A 13,436-nucleotide genomic window follows, 5' to 3' on the forward strand; every position below is an offset into this window, starting at 1 on the left:
GTTAGCATTTAATGTTGTGCCTCAAATAAATATGGGGTTTTTGTGTCTCTACCCATTCAAAAGTTGGAAAAAGTTACAGTGTTGTTCGTTTGGGTGGTTTTAAGGTTGACTATGTAATTGGGTATATCTAGAAAGTCTCTTGAGATGACTAGAATACAACAAGCTGCTGACTAGGGTGTTGCATTTGTGATGTGGACCTATACAACGATAAGAGCTGTGTAATGAGCACTGAATAGAGAAAGAAGGTTCAAGAATGCTTTTTGCAACACTTCCCTTACAACCCCCGGTAGCTCAGTGGTAGGAGCATGCGACCGGAAATCGTAGGTCGTGGGTTCGAGCCTACTTGGACTATATTGTGGAACCTTTTCTCTAGAACCTTAGAATTGATATGGTTTTGAATAAAAAGGGTGTGCAGTACTTGATCAATAGTTTAATATTCTCGATCAGCTCCACATCCTTGTTGTAGTCAATACATCGACTCGGCTCAGACTTTAATTAAAATCAAGGATAATCCAGAACCAAGTGCACAAACTGACCTAAAATCATTAATTTGAGTTCTTAATATTTGGCTTTCGAACCTGAATTAGCAATACAATTTTAGAGCTTAAGCAGTCCAACCTGTTCACCATATCCAACCAAACATCCATCAAACAACCCTGAAAAATAACCACAAAAGTCAAAAAAGGACACAAAACAAAATTTTTTGAGTAAACAATTGATGACGAATCGCTCAATAATTAATGTGGATATACCTCAATAAAAAAAAAACAACTATCGATGACTGAGACATGCACAAGTATCGTCACGATTGTCAAATTTCATGATTACAAATTCAATTTTTGTTTTTGAGGCGATACGCATTTATTCAGGACTAAATTAAGATACAACATTAAGTAGGAATGCCTAAATTATAATTGATGATGTGTGTAATGCAAGTACACTCAAATGGCTTCTGTTCAATTAAAAACATGCTAAAGAATCGAAAATATTCTACCCTTGAAAATACTTTACTTTAAAAACATGCATGAAGTGCCTGTCGAATCTCTCACATGCATAATTTTTTCTTCCTTCTTCAGTTACACTCTCTCACATATGTGACCATTTTGATGTTGTTGTTGTTGCTATTACTACTGTTTAATTACGAATTATACAATATCTCACGTTCGCATCTGCCACTTCCTCTCTTATTGCTTTGAAGTAAAAAAATAAATTATGTTCAGCCAGCAATCAACTAAATAGCGAAAAAGTACACTTTGTGATATGTCTCATGTTATCAATTGTTAAATAATAACAGTGCAACACTTGTGGAAAAACTTTTTTACCCTTGAAAAAAACTAAACTGCGGTCTTAATTTGAATTTTTAAAAAGTTAAAAATCTGACCGCTTTTCGGAAATGAACGGTAAAATGGAATTGGTAATTACCGGTAACGGACGGTACTTATTCGGACCCCTATATCACATGTTGTTGTTGGGAATGACTATGAATCGGAGTTTCTGCCATTTTCTAAACTTGAGCCGGAAGCTAAATTTGTCATTCATTTAACAATTGAATTGAACTTAACTTTGAAAAAATTAAATTTTTAACTTGACTTGAACTGAACTGGTTTATCTCAACAGTTTGGGAATTGGACTGAACTAGATCTTCTCAACTTGACTTGAACTGAACTTATCCTTCTCAACTTGACTTGAACTGAATTCATTCTTCTCAACTTAACTTGAATTGAACTTGTTCTTCTCAACTTGACTTGAACTGAACTCATTCTTATCAACTTGACTTGAACTGATCTCATTCTTCTCAACTTGACTTGGACTGAACTTATCTTTCTTAACTTGACTTAGACTGAACTCATTCTTCTCAACTTGACTTGGACTGAACTCATTCTTCTCAACTTGACTTGGACTGAACTCATTCTTCTCAACTTGACTTGAACTGAACTCATCCTTCTCAACTTGACTTGGACTGAACTCATTCTTCTCAACTTGACTTGGACTCATTATTCTCAACTTGACTTGAACTGAGCTCATTCTTCTCAACTTGACTTGGACTGCCAAACTCATTCTCAACTTGATTTGATCAACTAATCTGAATTATTACTTCTCGACTTGACTTGGCCTGAACATATCTCATTCCCAAAAAAATGCGTCTATTGATCAGCTATCCTATAATTTTTAAAATAATATTTCACTTTCAATGTGCAACAATAGGAAGTACTCATTGTCAATTCCTATGTTCTTCCTCTTTTTTGTATGAATTGTTTGAAAATTGTCTCATTTCCTCCTTATAAAGTGGCACAATCTCGCACATGCATTTCGTTACATCTTTTTTACACGGTGTGAATATAAAAAAATGATTAACAGCAAAAGCATGTGACAAAGTAGAACTTCATGTCTGAAGATTTTTTTTTTTCGCCATTCTATTCAATATTTTGTACATTGACACTTGTAATTTTACTGCAATTTCTTTTATCCTCATTCACTTACTTATAATGTGAATGGAAAAGAAACAAATTCATCTAACAAAGTGTTAAATCCTTTGATTTCTCAAGTGTATGGTATATGAAAGTTGAATATGCAAAGTATTTGGATGGCTTTTATTTGTACTACACATTTTTATCATACAATGCAGCTCTTCATTTTGCATCTTCTTCTTGTTATTTTTTGCATAAATTGCAATTCTTTTATGCTGGCGTTGTTCTACGATATGAGATTTAATGGCAAATGAGTTAGTTGAGAAAAAAAAGAAGTCCAAGTGGGAATTTTCCAAGTGGGAATTACAGGGATTACAGGGATACATTACAGAGGTATACAGGGATACAGGGATACATGGATACATGGATAAGATACAGGGATGATGCAGATACAGGGAGATACAGGAAGATACAGGGATACAGGGATACAGAGGTATACAGGGATACAGGGATACATGGATACATGGATACAGAGATACAGGGATACAGGGATACAGGGAGATACAGGGAGATACAGGGAGATACAGGAAGATACAGGGATACAGGGATACAGGGATACAGGGATACAGGGATACAGGGATACAGGGATACAGGGATACAGGGATACAGGGATACAGGAATACATGGATACAGAGATACAGGGATACAGGGAGATACAGGGATACAGGGATACAGGCATACAGGGATACAGGGATACAGGGATACAGGGATACAGGGATACAGGGATACAGGGATACAGGGATACAGGGATACAGGCATACAGGCATACAGGGATACAGGCATATAGCATACTTCCTCAGGTCAAACAAGAAGCAAACTACAAGAATTCACATAATATGTCATCATCTGCAGCTACAAAAGCCAAACTATAATGAGAGCATAAATTACACCCACTGGCAGCGCTTTTACATGAAACAAAGCCAATGTACTTCAAAAGAAGACTCTAAATTTACAAGATATAGTGTTGCTTTTTACTATCATGGTGTCATAATAAGTTCTTTTATTTTATGAGAACCTTCCTCTTTATCTTCATTCTTTAGTGAACGAGAGTGAATGAAGGCGAAAGAAGAAAAAAAACAATCGCAGTACGAAAAATGGAGCAATAAGAAGCAAAAGAATCGAGGGGCAAAAAAACTGTTAATTAAGCGACTCTATTCTGCAATCAAGTTAGGAAAAAAAGGCACAAAAAATATGAAATAACATGCGCCCATTTAATTTGCTCTTATCGGAATAGCTTTATCGAAAAAGCATTAAATGAATGATGGAGGCACTTGGCGAATGGAAGTAAAGGTAGTCGACAAAAAAAATAATAATTTTAAAATAAATCACCGTAATTATGGAAATGCCATAAATGTTGGCTTTTACCAAAAAGGGCGCAAAGCGAGAGAGATTTACGCCGACAAGCACTAACTCTTGAAGCACATATACAGCAACAGCAACAATAAAAGGAATTGAATGAATTTTTTCTTAAGGAGGAGATTGCGTGCCTGAATGCCACTTTAACCGCCCACCCATCCACAAATATAACTAGCAAAATTAATAAAAATTTGACATTATTAATTTGTGTTTTATGTAAGTGCCTTTGGAAGTCCCCTGTGTGCCTGAAAATTAATGAGAAAGTATGAGTGGCATTAGTGGCAATAAAATATGAAATTGAATGAAAATTATACTTGTAGAAATATTCAACAGTTAAAGTTATTTTCGATTCCAGCTATTCTCGTCTTTGATGTCGTTAATGAACGGGAAAAAGAAGGTGGAATCAGGGTTGGCATGTGAAGAATACATTTTGGTGTGATATTCTTGCAAAGTTATGTTGGCTTTGGATCTTGAACTATGTTTGTTACTGTTTGAAGTAGTTCTGTTGGAGATTTATGCTGGATTGTGGTATTGGCAATTGACAAAGGGCAGCCAGCGATATAGCCAGTTTTGGACGGTCAACTGAGAGAGCCCATCGGTCACTGCTGATCTATACGGTCGGCAATTACGGTTTACTGATCTAATCTAAAGACATCAGCATCCTCAAGCACGTGACAACTCTGCAATGTGCGAATATGAGCAATGAATAGAAAAAAAAGCTAAAGCTTTACAATTTTTTTAACAAAAGTGTTTTTCTTTCTCCACTGTGCAATTACTGGAAGTGACGTTAATGATGTTGAATGAAAATCGTGATTTTACTATAGCTTTTATGATATTTTCTATTTTTTCTTGCTACCACTGAACTTTTTACCATAATTTTTTTTTCTAAAACTATTATTGCTTTCTTGCTGTTATAAGTATTGCTTCTGCTGAACTTCTTAAGTAATTTACAAGGCCATTTCACTTTTCACTATGTTGTTGTTCAGCCACAGAGCTACAATCATTTTTATGAGATTTTATTCAATTCATACAAGCTATATAAAAGGATAATGTAATTCATTTGCAAAAATTTTGATGTCCATTTTTGCATAGGGACTGTATGTATCCGTATGTATCTTGTCTGTGTAGCATTTTTCAATTAGAGGCCGTTTGACTGTATTCTAGTATTTCGGAAGTGACAAGCGTAGACAGCAATAGTAGTCTTAAGGCTAGCAATAGTTTCAGGTGCTATCGTATGAATCTCAATTGATGGAGTGTATGTATGGTATTATGAAACATAGCAGTACTCAGTTGACCAGGGGCGTATTCACGCTTCAGAAGCATCTTGAGATGAACCCTCGTACACTCTAGACTTCACCACATTCGGAATTCATGTAGAGTCAAAGTTGATACAAGTCAACTTTTTGATTCAAAATCCGAGTATATTGAGCTCTGTAATTCAATAAAGACATTATGTGTGACAGACCACAATACATGCTACATAACATCGAAACAAATCCCATCACCAAAACATTTTCATTACTGGTTCTACTCAAGAATTTGCATAAATTTGAACATGAAATTTAATCAGAATATATATGCTCATAATTTGCATAAAAAGCTTGCAGAAGTGCTAATTAATAGCTGATGCGGATAATGAACTTTCATTAAATCTTAAAAGGTACAACTAGATGTTCATTATTACTGATGCTAGCTCACAAATTTTGTCTGTGTAAATGATTTTTAGTTCACTATATTTATAATGAATTAAATTCAATGAGTAAATGTGAAATGTTTATTGTTAAAATTAAAACTACTTAAGATTGATTAAATTTAATTTGCATTACGAAAAGGAAATGATGATTGTGTGAGGTGAGTATTGGATATTTATGAATGAGATCTTAGTTCAAAGAGCAAATTGAATGTTGGTATTTTAATTGGCTGTGTTTGATCTATAGAAGGTCAAATGGTTCAATAAAGTTTAAATTTGATCTTAAGATTAGCAATTGCTTCCTCGAACCGTGTTGGACCGATAATAGCCGTCGCGTTGCAATCAGGTCTTCTACACGTCTTGTCGTCAACACGACCAGGTAGAAACGTCATATCAACTACACACGAGTCGAGAATGTTAAATTACTAACTAAACCTACTTACTTACTTACTTCGCTGGCTTTACAGAGCAAGTGTGATCCATGGCCTCCATCAGTACTCGCTTGAAGCTGTATGGTGCCTCTTTTGCTGGCCTGAATTACTGAAAGACACTTCATTTGTAGACTGCATTTGCTTGGCATTTAGTTGATGACTAGAAATTATGTCAATTTGTCCACTCAGAAGATTGAGTCGTTCAAATCAGTTCTTTGATGCCACTCCATCAATCTTCATCTAATAATGGAGGCAACTCTAGTTTATGGCAAGTTAATCCCCAATTGATGACTAGTTCTAACGTTATTGTCCTTTCGGTCAAGTAATTGGAATTTTACAAGCTCATTTCAGGAAGATTAGCTCATGAGTTGAGGTAATTTATAGAATTTACTATCAAAACCTTCAAAAACTGGAATTAAGTTTCAAATTTTACCAAATTTTGCCGAATTTTCATCAAGATTCATCAAAAAATGCAACAAAATTCAGCATCTAAACAATTTGTCCGTTAAAAATTATCCTCATCACATTTCCAGCAGAAGAAAAATTCAAAAAATGCAGCAACAAAAAAAAAAACAACAGCAAAATCCATCAAGTGGTGAAGTTCCAAAGGAAAAAAGAAATCCACAAGCATTTTTTCTATTCCCAATATCGGCGGTAATTTCCTGAGTTTGCGCACATAAAACTCACCCCTTGCTCCTTTTTTTTCCTTTCTATACATGTGTTCCTTTATATAGGAAATCACAACGACATGCTTGGCACAAGAAACAAGTTTCCAAGTAAACATCCATTCCATTCGTGAGTTGCGCAGACGTAACGAAAAAAAAATTTATTTCAGCATATGACATAAGGAATTGGAAGCAGGCAATATCCTGACGCAACGCTGAATACACAACCACTGTTTCCATTTTCACAACATAGTTGACATGATATTTTTCTACTCTCAACTAAAAAAAATTCCAATTAAAAATTCTGTGCTTTGTGCTTCCGTTTTTTACTCAATAAACACTTCATTTTTTGATAAGAACTATTCTACCTTACAATAATACATGTGAATATATAGTTTTTCAAATAAAAATATCGAAAAAGTTTATCTGTGTTACCGTGGTGAAGTAAAAAAAAAAACTTTTTTTTTATGTTAAATTATTAAGCAGTGATTTTGGTGGAAATGACTAAAAATTTTGTGTAATTCGTTTCACTAACCAGGAACCTTGTTAGACCATATTATTTCACCGTCTATAAAATCCAGCAAAAATAAAAAAGTGAATTTTTAAGTTCAAGACAGCAAGTTTTTATGTGTGTGTACGTATAAGTCTTCTTATTTATATAATTTTTCATTCACAAAACTTCCCATTCCTCCCCGCATCCAAAATATTAATTTTCCAAAATTTCCACTTCTTCCTCCTCTTGCATCGTCATCATCGGTGTTTATTATTTAAAAATATGAGAATTTTCCTCATTCAGATTGTCAATTTTCCAAAAGAAGGAAGTAAAATTTCATTGTTCATTTGTATTAGTGCGAATTACGTGCCTGTGCACACATACAATCATGTGATACACAATGCGGCGATAGCAACATAACTTGCATCATATCGGTGTTGTGTGGTTGTAGGAAATTCATCCCCGTTTATTTAAAATAATGAAATTATTAATATAAATAAATTATTTAGTTCCAATATGTGTGTGTGTGTATGTGTGTGCATTAAGGCAACAACATAAAAAAAGGTCAGATGGAAAATTCCATAAAAGTGTAACAAAAAAATCCGCTTATAATTGTGAGTTATATAAAGCAATTACACATACGGCAATGTACGAATGAGAATCATAAGTAGTAAGTGAAGTCATTTAAGTGCCATTCGTAATAACTGTCAGCATTTTCATCACAAAAAACACGGTGGAAAAAAGTTTTCCATCTTTTGTCCCCAAACTGAATCTCATTATGATACGAGCTGGGGACATAAAGTCATCCTTTTTATGTTATCAGGGTTGTGGGAATATGAGATCTCGCTCAGAGGTATAATTAAGGTTAAAAATGTTGCTGGCATTGATGATGGCAAGGACTCATCTCCGAGTCTGCAGTATATTGTAATAGTTGGCAACGTTTGTCATTACTGGTAATGTTTTGTAATAATTGCACTAGTAATAGCAACTAGTGACACACCAGCAACAGGTGATGATCGACATTTACAACTTGTTACTGAAAGTAAATAGGAAAGACATTATGGCAGAATATACATTCTGTCATAAATGGGCAACAGGCTTGGAATAATATGAGTTCCTATTTATAGTATTTTGTATATCCTGGAATTGAGTATTCATGTCATAAGGCTTGTATGTTGTCAACAAGTCTCTTACACTTGACTAGTATCCTAAATCTGGCTCAATGTCCTGATTCAGATTACAGGAATTGAGACTCGAACCCTTACTTTCTCAAATAACTTAAGTTGTGCAACTATTAAGCATAACGGATCCATTGCAATGAGTCCTTAAAATATCCTGATAGTTTCTACTTGTCTGTTCCTTAAACCTCACAACTCTCTCTATTCCTCACCTCACATGATACATCACTGAAGCACTAACCTCCTCATATAATTTTTAAACTGTTTTTCCTTTATTCTGTCCATTTCAATGACCAAACTACGTCAATTTCCTATTAAATGCAAAAAATACTTATGCTGTAAGCCGCTTAAAAAATCATTGGCATTTTTTCTATTACTAGAAAAATGATACTAAACAAAATACCAACAGGTATGCTCGATATTGATTTGCTTACGTCTTTTTAATAATATCAGCAACAGGCATCGATACTGTTGAGCTAGATACTGTTGAACTTGTGAGGAAATAAGGTTTGTTGTGTTTGGAAGTAGTGGGATACTAAAGTATTAAGGAAGATGGATAGGTTGGAAAAGGAAAACTAGGTGACATTGGTATTTTCTACAAATAATGACTTACCCAAATTCACAAAATTGATAGTCATTAGATCCAAAATTTTAAAATTGAGCAACGAAGCTATGATGAAGCTCCTAGATTGCCTTAGGAACTGTCACTACACAAATCAGCTTGCGACTCCAATTACTCAGCTCATAATATATTCCGCTTATTAGAGCACTAAGTGTTGGTGGTGGGATTTGAACCCTTAAGCTCAAGTTCATTACAAACATTCGCAATCCGCAAACTAAGCCTTCAAGGCACTTGAGCTTCCGATTCAATTCTGACAACTGGACAGTCTGTACATTGGAACAGAACCAGTTAACTCAAAAGAAGGCTCAAAAGTTAGACTTTAAAAGAATTAAAATAACAACCTAAAGTTGCAAAAGCATCAATTCTTTATTAAAAATCCATTCCACCAGTTGCTTCATCCACCAACTCTGATGCTCATTATCCTACCATCCATTACGGAGAAAAGTCAATTTTATAATATACACATTAACAAATGCACAATTTAGTACAACAAAAAAATATTTCTACATCATGATTTGCACATTTGATGAATTTTCACAATTTTCATTTTTCCCAGTTCCTTCAATTATTATTATGTTTATTCATACCGCAACGCCATTCATTACGCTACATAGAGGAAAAAAATGTTGATATTATTATGTACATTGAGAGAAGAGGAAGAAAAATACCTGTGGCTTTTCACCATCATCATTATTTTCATACTTTCTACTCCTTTCTCACTGTACCGTTCCTTCCTTTATTCCATTTTTATATCCACATTCTCATCCGGACCTTGATGGGTATGATGATGATGATGGTGTTTTAGCCGTGAATGAGAAGGCATGGAACAGAGGAAATTTATGTGCAAATGTGTGTATACACACAGTAAAAAGGTATCGAGAGGTAAGGTGTGAGTGGATGATGCGAAAAATGCGGATTGTGGGGGGTTTTAGATTTACACCGAGTGGATTTTCCTACCTCCAATTTTTTTTTTTTCGTTCTTCCTTTTTATCCTCATCATCATCATCACTACAGTACGAGAATAGCATAAACACATTTGATGTTACAGCTACTTGTTGCTTACCATAACAAATATTACTGTTGCTGCTGTATATTTTTGTATGTGCCATCATTAATAACTATACCAAAAAATACAAACTTGTGCTTTTTATATAAAACGTAAAAGCATAAGAAGTGGAATGAGAGTTTTTGGTACTTTACTAAGAGAATGAGAGAAGGTAAAAGCAGCAGTGGAAAGTGAATAACTCAACATTATTTTATGCACTCGTTCCGGCTCTCACATAAATACTTCTATTACTTCTGTGGAAGCTGATTTAATGAAACATCTTCTTACATATTGTATGATATGCAGCAGCATAGATGCATTCATTGACGAGTGTGTACTCGAGATATAGAGCTTCCTTTATTGCCACAAATCATCATTATTAACAAAATATCTTGTGGATGGGAGATAAATTTATTATTGTAGAGCTTACTGGATGTTGATTATGATGATTAAGTACAGTGGATGTAAGAGACATGAAAAATGTTATTTTGATGGATATTTGAACTTTTATCAATTTTTAAAGTTGTGGACTGTAACAAAATATATTCAGTAGCAATTAAATGCATACAGCATCCACAAATTAGCATCCAATTCCACTCATACCCAAACTTAATTCAATTTTATTCATTTGCATCCTCTATTCATGAGTAGATTACAAAAATTTACTCCAATTTCGCCTCTAATCCACTTCCATATTCACCAAACCACACGAAAAAAAATTCAGCTTGATTATCCTTCCAGCAGCACCACAAAATTCCATGGAAAAGCATTTCCCAGTTCAGAATCAATCGTTCATGTACAGAACTTGATTATCTGTACACGAAAAATTCTTTCTCGGAATTAAAGTCGTTGATTGTAAGCTCCGACGGGACTGTAATAATTTCAGAGCACTCGTGTGGACAAAAAGCCATCCCTTAAGCGCAACCCACACATATGAAGTGCGATGATGATGGAAGGGCTGTGAAGTGTAAAACGCTCAAATCAGGCGTGATTTTTTCATCAGCCTTGCAACCTTGTTCTGCTTTGTACTTTGTTCAAGCCTACTGAGACTTTTGCCTTCTTTTTATTTATGAACACGTAAAGCGTTTCTAGGTCAAAAATGAAAAAGAAGGCATAGAACAAAAAAATTGAATGAAATGTGTATTGTATAAGATTCACATAAAACGAGAGACAAGGGTATGTCATGAAAGAAAATGAAAAGGAAATTCCCACTAGGCATGACTAGTACTTTAAGCAACTCAATCCACCTTTCAGCATTTTCGCCTAGATTACAAAGGAAAATGTTATGAAAGGGAAATAAGCATGGAGACTTTTTTCTTGTGTGACATTTGTGTAACTTTTGAGACTTTCAATATCATTGTATGTATAACATTAAGCATATCATATCAAAGATTGCATTGCATATAGTCACAGCTCTTTATGGTGTTTTCTACTTTCTTTCTCTTTTTGCACGTTTTACTGGAGCATGAAAAGCTGGAAATTGGTATTGTTTGAGTATTTGGTGTCTGTTTGGCTATTTAGGGACGTTGGCATTACGAATTTGATTTCGAGGGGCATGGCACTATGGCATTTAGTGATTATACAGCTGCAATTGAATTTGAGGGGCATTAAACTATAACAATTAGATATTAAACTGCTGCATTTGAATTCAAGGGGCATGTAACTACGAAATTCAGAAATTAAACAGCTTCATTTAAATTGAAGGGGCATGAAGCTACGAAATTCATAGATTGTGCAGCTGTATTTGAGTTCGAGGGGTATGACACTACCCAATTCAGAGATTAAACAGCTTCATTTAAATTGGAGGGGCATGAAACTATGGGAAACTAGGAACATGACATCAGGTGTCCAGAAACTTGAAGGGCCTAAAACTATGAAAACTGCGCTTCTAAATCCGACTCAACTTGTGCCATTCTCCTCTTGTTCTCTATTTTTTTCTAAATGAATAGTCTTCAAGTCCTTCCATGCGTAAATAATATATATCATAATATAAGTGCTCTCGACATTATTCTACGTTCTATTTGCCTTTCCCTTTCTTTTTCTTACACTTTAGCTTTTCGGCTTCCTTAACACACATCTTATGATATCAATGTTGATGTGAATGAAAATGTAAACATTCATATCCACCTGTAACCTACCTGTGTATATACACTTTACCCATTCACAATTCTCTTTCTTTTTTTTCTCTCTCCTCGTTCCTTTTACGATATCGATAAAGCTTCTTTTATGCCCAACTTTTTCTTTCTTTTGCTTTCTATTTAACATGATATTTATTCGATGTTCAATTAAAGCGAAAAATTGTGTTGAATGTCGAATGTCATAATAATACGACTCAATGGATCGATATTAAGATAGATGGATGGGATTTTTTTTTGTCCTCCCCTTATGTAAACCGCTATGAAGCACCCAAAAAAACATATTCAATGGATAGGCTATTTTTAGATTTACATAATGTACACAATATAGTGTGTATATGCACAGTATGTCCTGGAGTGACAGATTTGAAGTAAATATTTGAATTTTTTGTGGTTGTTTATTTGGAAGGGAATTTTATGTTATGTAAGTTGGATAGAAGTAAATAATACAATGGAAGGGATATGGGTGGACGGACTTGACTGAGGGAATTGAGGCAAGCTGTTTGTTTTTTGGAATGCTTATCACAATGGAATCGAGAACTGACCCAAAACCCTTATTGTCGACTTGTGGAGCGGCCCTATTATGTGAAGGATGGGTGTGGAAGTCCCGACTCTTTTACAGTTCCTTAAATCTTCCAATTGGATGCAATTTAATCCATTAATGACTTTTCTAGCTGAAGTTTAATATTAGAGGCTTAATATCTCATTTTAAGAACTCAAAAAGTGAAAATTTGGCATAGTGAGTTTTGAACTCAGGTCTAGCATCCAAAGCACTGGAACACTGCACTATCAAGCTTCATCTCATTTTAAGCCAATTTTTGGAAAAAGTCATTAATATACCAATCCAAGTTTAAGCCAGAACAGTTGAAAGAATGTTCAGTTCCCACATCTCCTATAAGTCGAGCACATCCATAAAACTCCATCATAATCTTCTTTCAATCCATTCAACCTGCCCACACATATTTGTGTACACATTTTAAAGGAAAATTTTTGTTTGTTTGTATGAAAAAGATGGATATGGATTTACAACAAGAGGGAGGACAAACTGAAAATCCAACACACATTTTACAAGCCATTCTTTTTCCCATCCATTCCATTCATTCACTCTCGATGTGTCTATGAGTGTATTTATATATATTGTCATCAAATACATGTCACTTGCCTAATCCTCATTTTCATGTTAATCGACTATAACATTGTGCGAGGCAATTTACCGTAAATAAATAAATCAGATGAGGATAACCTTTCATGATCTATCAAGATCAAGACAATACATGAATTTTCAATAAATTATATCTGAATGTAAAGTGGATTTTGAGGGTGATACACAGTAAGTTGTGCCTAGATGTGGGA

At 34.6% G+C, this 13,436-nt stretch overlaps 1 protein-coding gene across 1 annotated transcript in view; it reads left to right on the top strand.

Annotated features, from left to right (window-relative positions):
- The first annotated feature begins 7,227 nt into the window (after window positions 1-7,227).
- The window catches only part of LOC139089230 (zinc finger protein 37 homolog), a 41,668-nt gene continuing 35,459 nt past the window's right edge, over window positions 7,228-13,436 (top strand). The window contains exon 1 of the mRNA XM_070638702.1: window positions 7,228-7,244. The gene's annotated coding sequence lies outside the window, so the exon portion shown is untranslated. The remainder of the gene's footprint in view (window positions 7,245-13,436) is intronic.

This window comes from Chironomus tepperi, unplaced genomic scaffold (genome assembly GCF_022539635.2).
Source record: "Chironomus tepperi strain 1889 unplaced genomic scaffold, CSIRO-AGI_Ctep_v1 contig_176, whole genome shotgun sequence".
Classification (NCBI taxonomy): Eukaryota; Metazoa; Arthropoda; class Insecta; order Diptera; family Chironomidae; genus Chironomus; species Chironomus tepperi.